The sequence below is a fragment of the Octopus bimaculoides genome, chromosome 2 (genome assembly GCF_001194135.2).
Source record: "Octopus bimaculoides isolate UCB-OBI-ISO-001 chromosome 2, ASM119413v2, whole genome shotgun sequence".
NCBI lineage: Eukaryota > Metazoa > Mollusca > Cephalopoda > Octopoda > Octopodidae > Octopus > Octopus bimaculoides.
In genome coordinates this window covers 100,141,859-100,142,167 of record NC_068982.1, presented here as the reverse complement: position 1 = coordinate 100,142,167, position 309 = coordinate 100,141,859, and the positions used below count along the sequence as shown (strand labels likewise).

General features: G+C 27.2%; 1 protein-coding gene across 1 annotated transcript in view; it reads left to right on the top strand.

The window, feature by feature from the left end:
• LOC128247072 (uncharacterized) overlaps positions 1–309 on the top strand; it is a 155,211-nt gene that overhangs the window by 116,431 nt on the left and 38,471 nt on the right. The window lies entirely within an intron of this gene.

Here is a 309-nt window from a genome sequence, read left to right as displayed (position 1 = left end):
ACTGATATATATATATATATATATATATATATATATACATATATATATATATATATAGTCCATTTTTGCTAAACCAATTTAGCATCTTTCATCTTCCCTTGGTGTACCTCTACTAATGTGTATGTGTGTGTGTAGGCACAGATATGGTTGTTTTCTTGAGAACTTCACATTTTAGCCATATGGCTTTGCAGGTTCATGTGCATGTGTGTGTGCATTTGTGTCTCCTTGTCTTGATTTCATGTAATAATTGTAAATGAGTGGATATTGAACAATGATATATATATATATATATATATATATATATATTTA